At 44.4% G+C, this 11,222-nt stretch overlaps 1 long non-coding RNA gene across 5 annotated transcripts; it reads left to right on the plus strand.

Annotated features, from left to right (window-relative positions):
- The first annotated feature begins 6,311 nt into the window (after positions 1-6,311).
- LOC120105256 lies at positions 6,312-8,609 on the plus strand. 5 transcript variants are annotated; one of them, XR_005507652.1, is made up of 4 exons: positions 6,312-7,140; positions 7,727-7,807; positions 8,242-8,331; positions 8,433-8,609. It is a non-coding gene; the product is annotated as an uncharacterized LOC120105256 (long non-coding RNA). The 5 variants fall into 5 exon arrangements; XR_005507653.1 differs by having other exon boundaries at positions 7,733-7,807; XR_005507654.1 differs by having other exon boundaries at positions 6,312-6,471; positions 6,626-7,140; positions 7,727-8,331.
- Positions 8,610-11,222: the final 2,613 nt, after the last annotated feature.

The following is an 11,222-nucleotide window of genomic DNA, read 5'->3' on the forward strand; positions in this document are numbered from 1 at the left end:
ACCCACGGTACTTTCACGAGGGGCGAGCCCGGCTGTGACCAGAAGGTCGATCTCGCCCTCTACTGGGACTGAATCCCCAGTGAATCCAACTAGCGGAGCATTCATCCTCCGTAGCTGTTCTTTTGTCATCCCCATTTTTACAATAAGCACCAAAATACAAAACATTCGCCGAGCTTCCATTATCAACCAGGATGCGTTTTACATCAAATTTATTTATGATCATGGAGATGACCACGGCATCATCATGGGGAGTTTCGACTCCCTCTAGATCATCATCTGAGAAGGAGATGGCTTCAGAGGTGCGCGGGCGCTTCGAGGAGGCTTCTTCCCCTGAGGCTTCCCCAGCCGAGGTCCCGCCTCGGATAGTGTTGATGACGCCGGCGATGGGCTTGTTGGCATTTGAACCTTCAGGCTGTGCTGCTCCTTCGGCTGGCTTCTTCCCTTCACGCCGGCCTTGCACAAACCGATCGAGCACCCCTCGGCGAATGAGTGCTTCGATCTCATTTCGGAGCTGATAACAATCCTCGGTATCATGGCCGTGATCCCGGTGGAAACGGCAATACTTCCGGACATCACGCCGGATTCTGGTGTCTGGCTTCGGAGGTGGGAGCCGGATGCAATTCCGACTCTCAATCTCCATGAGGATTTCAGCCCGAGGAGCATTGAGGGGAGTATACTTTTCATACCTCCCTTCAGGTGCACGGGCCTGCAGTGAGAACCTCGGGCGGAGTGGTGACCTCTGCTGTGGCGGTCCTCTCAACCGGGGTGGACTCTTCGGGCGGGGCGGATTCTTAGCTCGTCGCGGAGACGGGCTTCTGGGCCGGCCGCGCTCCTCGCGGCGTCTTTTCTTGGGGTTCTGCTCGGTCCCACCCCGCCTAACCGCCACGGCCTCTTCTGCCTTGGCATACTTCCGCGCCCGAGCGAACATTTCGGTAAGGTCCGTGGGGAAATTCTTCTTGATCGAGAAGAGGAATCTGTAGGACCGGGCTCCAGTCTTCAATGCCGACATGGCGATTGACTGGTCAAGCTCCCGGACCTCCCATGTTGCGGCGGTGAACCGGTCCAAGTACTCCTTGAAGGATTCTCCCTCCGTTTGTTTGATATCAAGGAGGGAGTCGGATGTCCGCCGCTGGGGCTGGCTGGCGGCAAAGTTGCCAGCAAATTGTCTGCCGAGCTGCTCAAAGGAAGAGACAGTACTCGGCTTCAGCCCGGTGAACCAAAGCCGGGCTGGTCCTCGGAGTGTCGCCGGGAAAGCTTTGCACATCATGGCCTCCGAGGCTCCTTGTAGGGCCATTAAGACCCGGTAACTCTCCAGGTGGTCAAGGGGATCGGCCTTGCCGTTGTAGGGCTCCACCTGGGGCATCTTGAACCGTAGCGGAACCGGTTCATCTTCAATCTCCGGGGAGAAGGGCGACTTCGTAGTAAACTCAAAGTCGCCATCGCGCCCCGATTTCCTGCCATGGAGTGCCTGGATTTGGCGCTCCAGCTTCTCGACCTCCTGTCGAGTTCATCGTTCTGGAGGATTGCTGCAGCGGTTCGCTCGGGTGCAGGTTGCCCTGGAACCGACTCAGCTTCTGAAGGTTGTGGCCAGCCTCCATGGCCTCTGACGGGGTGCTCTCTCCAGAGGGAGGGCCTGGACTTGAGAGTCCTGACCTCGAAGGGGAAGTCCGCTTGCAGGAGGCTCCGGTTGGACTGGAGCCGGAGAAGGCGGTGCCGTTGGGATGCCCCTGGGTTGCAGGCTTTGGACAGCGGTGGCCAAGGCCTGCACCTGTTGCACCAGGGCATCGAATTGCTCCGGCCGAACTTGATGAACTGACTCAGCCGGAGGTGGTGAGTTCCGGACGGAATGCTCAGGACTGGGTGGAGGACGTCGAGAGGCGTTGGAAGCCCCTTTGCTTCTTAGCTTCATGGCAGCGAACTCGGGCCCTTCCTCTAGCGCCAATTTGTTGCAGGAAATTGGACCCGGGGGCTACCGCGAAGCCGGGAAAGGAGGAGCTTCGCTGCAGGGACGGTGGTCGGCGGCGCGCCGACTGGTGACGTCCTCCTGGAGGGGTGTAAGTCCTGCAAAAAAGCTGGTGGCCGGGCTCCCCGGCGCCGGCCCTCCGATGCTTAAGTCAGAGGGGGCAGATATGTGGAGAGAGCAAGGAAGAGAGTATATGGAGAAGACAGCAGGAATATTTGGATAAGGTGAAGAAGATGAAGAGGATGATATCCTCCATTGTGTCTGTGCTGTTTGCTTCTTTTCACCCGGTCCAGGAGGGTTCTGTCCGGGGGGCCCCCCTTCCCTTCTCCCAGGTTTCTTTTTATAGAAGGGGATTACGTTACCTGGGAGGTGGCAGGGGAATTTGTCTCTTTTCGTCATAATTGGGCACGATTTGGCCCATTGATGGCGTAGTGGAGAACGGGACCAAATCAGACCGGAACCAGGGAGTTGTCACGGTCGATCGGACCTGTTGGAGTGGTTGAACCGCCGGCCGTGATGGGCCTGGGGTCCGTGGATGGTAAGTGCATTTATTACCGAATGAACCGACGGTCAGGGAGAGTGATACGCTTTGATGGTTTAGTGATCCGGAGATCGTCTTGAGCCGTGTTTATTAAATGACTGAGTGCATTGGAGACTTGAGGGAGTCTCATGCATTAATGGCAGGTCGTGCCGAAATACCTGCGGAGATCTTATGCCTTGATGGCTCGGAGATAGTGGCAGGTTGTAGTAGAGTCGCGTGTATAGCCGCCGGACCTTTCGAGAAAGCTAGGCGGGGAGGAGTATTAGTTAAAGGCATCGGCTCGGCAAGAGTGCCGAGCCGAGCCGGTCGCCCAGAGGGGCGCCCTGTGGCGGAGTTGCTTCTAGTACTTCTGGTCGACGCCCTTTGGGCGAGCACCTTCTAGCCGAGCGCCTTTATTTGGCGGTCTCTGGTCGGCGCTTCCTAGTTCGAGCGCTTCTCTGGTCGGCGTTCTTCTGGTCGGCTCTTTCTAGCCGAGCATCCTACTTGGGACGTGTTGGTTGGTCCGAGCGCCTCTTGGCGCTCCGGTCGGCACTCTTGGGCCGAGCATCTTTTTCGGATTGGCGCTCTCTAGCCGAGCACCCCTCTGGTTGGTGCTCTCTGGTCGGCACTCTTTGGCCGAGCACCTTTCCGGTCGGCGCTTTTTGGCCGAGCGCCTCCGTGGTGGTATGACTTGGGGTTTTTCCCCCAACAGCTTGCATTTATAATTAATTGAATTTTCTATAGAAATGGGACTCTACATGTTGGTTTTGGTCCATCGCCTTGTGGCTAACCTCTATCCGATCGTACTCACCCCCACCATCCCAAACAAAAATCATATGAGGTAGGCATCGGAGAAAGAAATATGGAACCAGCTTCTTATTTTGAAACGTTTCCTCTGGTACCTATCTTCGAGAATAAATCTAAATGTCAAAGACTTTTTCCTATTGGAGCCACCAATCTCGTGATTAAAAGAAAGTGTGGCATCCTCCTTCTTCTTCCTTTTCATATCGTGTTTTCAGCCTCTTTATTCCTCGTTTTTAGAACGTGGTTTCATCCTCTTTCTTCCTCGTTTTCAAAATGTGCATTTTATCGGTATGTTCTACATTTTCAAGTGATACACACCCGATAATTAGTTATCTAGTAAGTTAATACGTATCTCTAGATATATCAATACATAATTTTCAGAATATGATATTTACTAGCACACATAGTATACGACCAAGTGATATACGCTTAGTAAATTAAGTAAAACTCAAAAACTTCTCTTATACATAATATGAATCGAGTCAGTTCAGAAATTCTAGCTTCAACCAACCTGAGGAAGAAGCAAAGAAAGAGGAAGAAGGCACATCCATGTTGCAGCACTAACGACAGGCAACGTGATCCTCTTTGCCATTCTCTTTAATTCTCCATCCAGATTATCTTCACCTGAATAATCTATCTAACAGGAATAAGTGTCAATGATGCACCAACCTGGTCAATTTGGAGTTATTTCAAAGCAATAGCAGCGAGAACACTTTTAGAGCAATTGATGGATGGTGGATCTAGTAATGACTTGGATTAAGGGACTGTTAGGCTTTTTTATACTAGATATATACCTTCCAGAGACTTAGGTCCAAACATCATCAAAAGAAACAATTCCCTGGTTTTTCTCCAAAATTGCGATCTTTGGGCCAAACATGTAGCAGCCCATGAAAATAGTTCTCATTATCCTCCTACAATAAATCCATCAATCTCCCATTTCCATACCTCTGCAGTATTCTTCGCCATTAGGTACTCCATAACCCAATTGATTGGGTAATAGAAGAGAAAATCAACCAACCAAAATAATTTCCAAGACTATAGATGTGGGCCACAGGTATGGGATCATCCAAGCAAAACTATATAAGCATATATTCTTCCCATTAGAGAGACGTAGGAGATGGTATGTAACACCCTGAACCAGGGTTAGGGTGGCTTAAGTAATTTTTACCAGTTATTAAGCATCTTCATGATTTTAACCTAGTTTATTATGAGAATCCGAATGCACATGAAAGGTGAGGGAATATCAAAATTTTATGATGCAAATTGGATGGAAATTTTTCAGGAAGTTTGATTCAAAATCAATTCAAAAGGTTTGGAATTTCAGCTGTTACAGAAAATTTTACGGTTCCACGGATTGAGAGTGCAATAACTCTGGATATAGTCCATGAATTTAGGTAAAATTTTAAACACATAATCTACATTGAGTGAGGATTTACTGTTGGAATTTCAGCTCAAATGGATTAGCCTACAGCCTGGAACAAAACAAGTTAGGTGAGTTCCTCGGAAGCCTGTCATTACAGAAAACTGCAAGACCTAGATTTGTCCAAAATTTCTGTGAAAAGTAGGGAAGCATGACGTGGCCTGAAACCTAGTTTTTAAAACCCCTGGGAACCACTCTTTTGACACGTTAGGTATCTGGGAAGCTAACGTGTCAAAAGGAAGGGGGGGGGGGGGGGGGGGGTCTAGCAAGTTTTCAGCAGGCAGCAACTTGTGCTGCTGCTGTTCAACCGTTAGGAGAAGTTCAATTGTTGGTTGTAGGTGCCAGCCCAAATCAGGCCAAAAAAAGCTCCAGAGAGGGAGAGAGGAAGCTAGGGAAGAGAGAGAGATACTTAGAGAATCCAAAGAATTTGTGGAAGAAGGTTTAAAGTAAAGAGGAAGAGCAACTTGCTGTTGGGCTGCAGAACAGAAATACAGAAATTTCTGGCGCACCCAGGCTTCCCAGCGAATTTCAGGTGAGTTTTCCAAACTTTTTAGTGTTTCTAATTGTAGTCCCACCACTACAGGAAAATAGGTCTTTCCCGACGCTTTTTTCCCGACGCTAGGGAGAAGCGTCGGGAAAAACAGGAACGCCGCTGACATTTACCGACGCTTTAATTAAGCGTCGGTAATTCTTAAGAATAGCCGACGCTAATAAGCGTCGTCGTACTCACAGTCTAAGACGACGCTTATAAGCATCGTCCAAAGTCAAATTTACAACCAAAACCAAGCGGCCGGCCCCCTTCTCCTCATTTTGCATTCCGACCGATCGATCAAGCCCTAGCCCCTTCTCCTCCTCCCTTCTCTCCGACGACGAGCGAGCGGCCCTTGTCCTCTCCGACGACGAGCGAGCGGCCCTTGTCCTCTCCGGCGCCGAGCGACGTACGACGGCAAGCTCCTCTCCTCCTCCCTCCTCTCTGGCACCGAGCGACCGTCCGCGTCCTCCTCTCCTCCTTCCTCCTCTGCGGCGCCGACCGGCCGGCCCCATCTCCCTCCGCCTGAGAAAGAGGTAATTCAATAGATTTTTGAGGTAATTTTGGTAATCCACGCCAATCGACTTGGATTTTAGGGTTCTTTCCTGCATTGATGAATTGAGTAGATAACTTTCATTTTAGGGTTCTCCCCGCCACCACGACCTCATCCTCCGGGCTTTCGCCGAGATCTGGGACGAGGTCTTCTCCGGCTACGAGGACACCCCCCGATCTCCTCCGCCGTACCTACTCCTGCTTCTCCCAACCTCGCACTTCTAATAATCATACGTAAATATCCCCCGCTCCTTATCTCTTGCTCTTCTTCTTCTTCTTCTTCTTCTTCTTCTTGGTAAATGATGCTCTTCTTCTTCTGTATTGCTCTTTCCATGAATGAATTCATAGATGGAAGCTATCAATGCTATACTTTGGCTTCTTTTTTTCTTTTGTGTGTATTAATTCTGAAGTCAAATTCTGATGAACATGGATGGGTGGTATCTGGGAAAGTTGGAGTCTTGATGGGGGCAAAGATTTTCTGCTAATTTTGATGCTCAACGTAGGAATTTTGAAGTACTTGGTGGCCATAGTTGGGCAATTGCAGCCGCTGGATCTGTGTGACGGAAAAAATGCTCCGTGTCTGTACTTATTATTGGTTTCCATTACATCGACTCCGTGTTCTGATTCCTGGATTGATTTGCAGCATTTCGTCTACCACCATCGAACCATGCGGCTTTAGATCCGTAGGATCTTACTCTTTCATTTGAATAATAAAAAATTTTGAACTTTAAGAATGATCATATCTGCAATTCTTTGGAGGAAAAAAAGGGGGTTAAATCTGCGTATTTGATTAATACAGATTTGCATGTATGTTTTTTGACATGTTTAATCCATTAGGGGAATTGCTGTTCGCCAAGCACCTAGTGAGGAATTGCTGGGGAAGACCGTCTTACTGTGGATGAAGTGAATGAAGAGGTTGAAATTACTGATTGCTGAGGTCTTATTTGAGACAATTGAACTTAATGCATATCTGGAAAATATATTCCGTTCTGATATCTTTGACCATAATTTTGTTTGCGTCTCTTATTATTGCATCTGGACTTACGTATAGGGGAGGAAGACAATAATGTTGTGGACCATACATAGTCCATGGTAAAATGTTGGTGAAGGTAGGTAGTGGAAGATGATCCATGACAGAGCTACTAAGCATTTTCTAATCATCAGGATGGTGTAACTTGATTTTAATTTCTCCCTTCATCCCATTTCTTTAAGTGCTATGCTAGCTATTCAGATGGATAAAAGGGGTTTTTATGATATCTCCATATTTATGCACTTATCTCCTTAATTCTTTGACATTTTGTTTCTTGAGGAGAATGGGGAAGGCAGCCATTGGAAAGCCAACTGAGCAACAGGTGAAGGTTTATTAAGTGCATATTATTGACTTAAAATATTTAGTCTGTTGTAAAAATATTTTCAGTCTCCAAGGGGATGTCTAATTCTTTAAAAAATCATTCTTTCATAAATAAAGTTTTAATATTTTCAGAGGTTTTTGGTTATTAATTTAGTATGTTGCTCAGGATAATATCAAAAATATCAGCCAGTATTTTCTATTTTATTTCTTAAGATTTCAATCGATATTTGAATTATCAATTAGTCAAATTAGCAGTTCATTCCGGAAATTAATAGTGTCTGGTTTCATTTCATTTTAGCCTCAAGAGAAGTCCATCTGCATTCTTTTGGTACAGCTCATCTCCTAAGACAAAAAAATTAGCGAAGTATGGCGCCATTTCATGGTTCAAACCTGTTAGCTCCACAAGATTTGTTAAATTTTCTTCTTCTTTTTCTTATAAAGAGAAATGGTTCCAACAAAGCATTTAATGTAGAAATGGAACAAAAGTCTATGTGGAAACGGGGTTCTCAGAAACCTACAGGCATGCCTCATTTTTAGTTGTATATTGGAGACTTGCTTTGTCCCCTATTCTGAATGCTCACTTTTAGGAACAGAAACAATAAAGATCAGCACATACAGTGTATTCTTCAGTGGATGAAAGGAGTGATACTTGCCCTACTTGTAAACAGGTATACATTGTTCCCGCACTTATGTGATTACTGATATGTTTCTTCTGTTTCATTAGGTAATGATTTTTGAGAAAATCATTTAGAAAGATTTTATACTTGCTAATTTGCTTTAAAAGATTTATAGCATTAACAAGAACACTAGCACACAGGTCAATACGAAGGAGAAGGCGAAACATTAATAAAATCTTTCATTCCTTTTAGCATCTATAACATCTGTTTCCAACCCTTCTTTCTGAGAAATAAAAGCTCTTATGCAAGAATGAGCTGTGATTCAGAGTTGCATGAATTGTTAACATATCATTAGTAAACAATGGGTAGTGTATCGAGCAGCTCAGCATCAGAAACAATCTTACCAAAGAATTGGTGAGCACCGCAATCAATATTTAGATTTTATTTATTATTTAACTAATATTGCTTCTTTTTGTGTATGCTAGGTAACAACATGCCGCGAGGAAAACGATTCAGAGTTGCAGTCTCAGCTTGAGCATATTTCATCTATGTTACCACGATTTCTCCCTCCTCAGGTAAATAACTATATGTATTTGATGACTATACATAATTATTACTTATTTGCATGAGTTAATAATTTTCATATTCCTAACTTCTAAAGTTTTTTTTTTTTTAGGTTCCTGATACTTCAACAGCTCGCAGAGATGATGATGGGCTGAATGCGGTCCCTGATATTTTTTAGACTGTTATTTAATGAGTTTTATATGTATCTTTCTTATATTTTTCAAAATACATTGTAATTCTAAACTTATGTAAATTTAATCTTATATGAGAATATGAATGTTTCGAATGATCTGTAAGTTTGTCTTGATGTAAATGTAATGCAGGTTCATATTTGCTATAATATCTTTTTTAATACGCTTTTGTTTTTTTTAAAACAAAATCCACTCCGACGCTTTAAAGCGTCGTTAAAAACCCCCCTTTGGCCCGCCCTGGCACGCCATCGCCGACGCTTTAAAGCGTCGTTAAAAACCCCCGTTGACACCCCTCGCACGCCATAGCTGCGCTTCCTTTGGGCTTTCCTGACGCTTTTAAAGCGTCGGGGAATGCTGTTTTTTGCCGACGCTTCTATTAGCGTCGGGGGAAAGACCATCTTTTTGTGGGCTTGCTTTGGGCTTTACCGACGCTTTAAAGCGTCGGCGAATCACGTTTTTGCCGACGCTTACATAAGCGTCGGGAAAGCCCAGTTTTTGCCGACGCTTTCTTGTAGCGTCGGCAAAAACATTTGCCACTCCGGTATCGCCAATGCTTTTGCGACGCTTCTGTTTGCGTTGCGGGAACTTTAGCCGACGCTTATAAGCGTCGGTAAAGAGTATAAAAAGCATCGGGAAGATGATCTTTCTGTAGTGCACGTAGGAGGGTGATAAAGGAAGATTTTAGTTATTTTAGCATGAATTTTTAGGTATGAAAAAGGATTTGAACTATGCTTCCGAAATGGTTGAAAAGCAGTCTGAAATTCTGCAGAAAGTTTGTAGGTTGTGTAGGGATTTCTAGTCCTAACACAGAGCCTAATAGGTGAATTGATTGTGTTTTAGGTGGATTAAATTGTTATTTAAAGCTGAAAGTTTGTAGGTTGTGTTAGGGTTTTTCTAGTCCTAACACAGAGCCTAATAGGTGGAATTGATTGTTTAAGAACCTCCGGGAATTAAGAGGTTTAATTGGCTCGAAAACAGAACAACCAAGCTGAAACAGGGTATTGGAATTCTGATTTATTTTGATGTTAAGTAGTTGTTGGCAGCTGAAAATTTATAGATGATATAAAAGGTTTTCTAGTCCTAACCGAGGGTATCAAAGAGGAGATAAAGCTTGGAAAACCTTTTAGAATTAAGAGGTGTTTATTTATCCTAAAACAAGACAGGCAAGGTAAAATCAGAAGTGAGATGAGGGGTGTTGGATTTCTTTTTGGACATGCATAATCATGTTGCATCATATTAGGTTATAATTTTGATCGACTCTTTAATTGTTTAGGAGGAGAAGAGAGTCCCGGAAGTGTGCCGGGAGTATCAAGCACTGGGTTGGTGCGTTAGCCATCACAAGGTGAGTGGTTTTCTTCTTAACTATGGTAGTTTATTTTGTAATTCCAGAGAAATGAATTGATGTCTCCAAAATTCAGAATGAATATGCTACAGAATGGAAATAAGAAGTATTTAATTCTCATGATTAAATTGCTTTCTATCGTGGATAATGATCTGATTTGGGAAAATATATGCTATGCTTGAAAATATTTTAAATTCATGTTTGTTGATTCGTAAGTTTATGAACTTATTTGGGAATGGATTAACCCAAAGTGACTGAACCACTTAAAACCCCTTATCTCAGCCAAGAGAGTCGTTTCAGTTTGACTCCAAGCTATTGTGAGTCGACCCCAATAGAACAGGAGTCGACCCCAAGCAAAGTATGAGTGACCTCTGTAATTCACGGAGTCGACACCTGTAACTTTAGAGTCGACTCCAAACTCTGTGTATAGTAACTAATATTTGCACTTTTACCTTGAATACATCACATCAGAGTTTATGATATGTGCCTAGTAGGGCAAAGATGGGACACCAGGAGGGCGTAAGCTATGATATGGCCCAATAGGGCAGAAATGGGACGCCGGGAGGGTGTAGTAATGATATGTACTAGTGGGGCAGAATTGGGACGCCGGGGAGGGCGTAATAGTAGCACCATGCATAGGACTGTCGGGCCTACTCATGAGAATGGTGCCTCATTGCGAGTGGCCGGCAGTATGGCTCGCGGGAGCCATGATTTTCAATATTTAAGCTATGTATACATATGACTGAGCAACAAATATATTATTTATAAGCATAATGATTTCAGAACATATGTGAATGTTCTATGTATCAAATTTCTCAGTGAAGGAAAGTGGACTCTACGGTCTAGGAAAAATGACTTGAGCAAGCGATTTTATTTAATGCTTTATTTTAAAGCAACATCTTTATGTCCTGCTAGTTGTAGTACTATTGGCAAATAGCAGATTTCTTATGGTTGAAATCTAAATGCTTTAAAATCAAATGCAAATGTTTCATATGTGACATAAACACGTTATATTTAATGTATGTAAATAGTATCACAGCTGAAACCTCTTATTTCCTCCATGGTTAACAGATTATCCACTCACTGGGACTTAGGTCTTATCCCTCTCTTTTTCTGTAAAATTTTTTTGCAGATCAGCAGAGTCATAACATTATAAAAGTACCGCATCAGTATCATCTAGAAGTTTGTCATAAAAGGTTGGCCATGCCCCTCTGAGTGAAAGGAAAAACCTTGGTATTATGCATGTAGGTGGGTGTGAATGGTAAAGTAACTTGAGACAGATGTAAAGTTTGTTATTTTGAGCTATGTATAGTAGACTTTAAGTTATAAAGAAAGCTTGGGGTTGCTTTTAGTTACGAATGAAGTGAGT

This window comes from Phoenix dactylifera, unplaced genomic scaffold, assembly GCF_009389715.1.
Source record: "Phoenix dactylifera cultivar Barhee BC4 unplaced genomic scaffold, palm_55x_up_171113_PBpolish2nd_filt_p 000241F, whole genome shotgun sequence".
NCBI classification, from domain to species: domain Eukaryota; kingdom Viridiplantae; phylum Streptophyta; class Magnoliopsida; order Arecales; family Arecaceae; genus Phoenix; species Phoenix dactylifera.